Source organism: Micropterus salmoides, unplaced genomic scaffold (assembly GCF_014851395.1).
Source record: "Micropterus salmoides isolate LMB-PRFRI ecotype aquatic unplaced genomic scaffold, ASM1485139v1 Ms_hic_scaffold_5, whole genome shotgun sequence".
NCBI lineage: Eukaryota > Metazoa > Chordata > Actinopteri > Centrarchiformes > Centrarchidae > Micropterus > Micropterus salmoides.
Window position 1 is genome coordinate 25,502,850 of NW_024044237.1, and position 1,411 is coordinate 25,504,260.

The following is a 1,411-nucleotide window of genomic DNA, read 5'->3' on the forward strand; positions in this document are numbered from 1 at the left end:
TTTTGCTGGGTTTTTTTGCAGTGAATCTGATCATACCAGTGAAATTCCTATCAGTGTAAATCAAGAAAACTATACATAGTGTCTATCAGAGGACATTCACATGGTGGCTGGTTCATTTTCCAAAGACACACTATTTTCTTTGCGCAGTGTAATTCCAAATTATTGAATGTGAATTACAACAAACTTCTGCTGCACTCATGATTATGGATTCAGCCACGCAGTGAGAGATGATAATCACTGCTTTATTGTAGCACAATGTGGAAAGGAGCTTCCTTTTGTTTGTTAGAGGGCTTAAACAAACAGTTGGGTGTTATTTTTTCTATGCAAATATATTCAAGGCACTAAGTACAGACAGTTAATACAAGCCTGGAAAACAGTCATGACGAAGTAGTTGATTGCGTTAATGACAGAATAAGAATATTGAGCACAGCAAAGGCAATAAATTGCATTTAAAATGAACACATCAGGTGGCACAGAAAGTAATAGAAGAAACAAAATGATGAAAAAACTGTTCATATGCGTGTCCAATGTTAGCTTCATTATCCCACATTATACACATCTCTCACTGGCCAATCCTGATCTAAAACCATGATGAGATGAACCTCTACTGCCATCTATTGGAGAAGTGTAACAATCTAAGCTTTACAATTGTCAGTCCCCTCAGCTCAGTAATGGAAGGCATTGTGCTGATGCTCATTATTGTATTTTAGCAGGTCCTGTTACCTACAGTATGATGCGTGGTGGACTGGTGGTGCATGTTAAGTATTTTGTTTGGGAGTTAATATCAAGGATGTTCAGTATAATGAAAATATTCATTCAATTCCTTTAAAGGGATTTATTTGTTTAACTGTTTGAGTGAATCTTAACATTTCAATGCACAGAGCCAAATATCTTTATATTAACAGCATTATACAACTGGAACATGTATCTTGTGATACCTTGTATCAGTGCGGTTGATTAAAACTTTACCAGGATGAGGTGAAACTTCGACTGTGAGATATTCCTTCTCACTCAATTAAATGATTATGAATTATCTATGGTGGTAAAACAGTGAACTAGCTAATCCCATCATCAACTTCATACTTAAAACCAAGACCAAGCAGCTCTCTATCAAACAACACAATGCCTAAATGAATTGAATCAGTAGTTTTAAGTATTACAAAAAATGTCTCTCTCTCTAACTTTTGCACCTGTCAGTTACCAGTTCAAGACAGATTTCTGTGTAGGAAAAAAAAAATAAAAACACAAACTCCTTCATGATTAAGTTGTTAAATATAATAAAGATGTAGGAATGTTACATATTAAAGTGTGACAAAAAAAAATAATGGGTGTAAATAGTCATCAAAATCTTAGAGTCCAAATGCATTTTATTTAATTCTGAGTCTGTTCCCCTTCCAAGTGGCGAGAACAA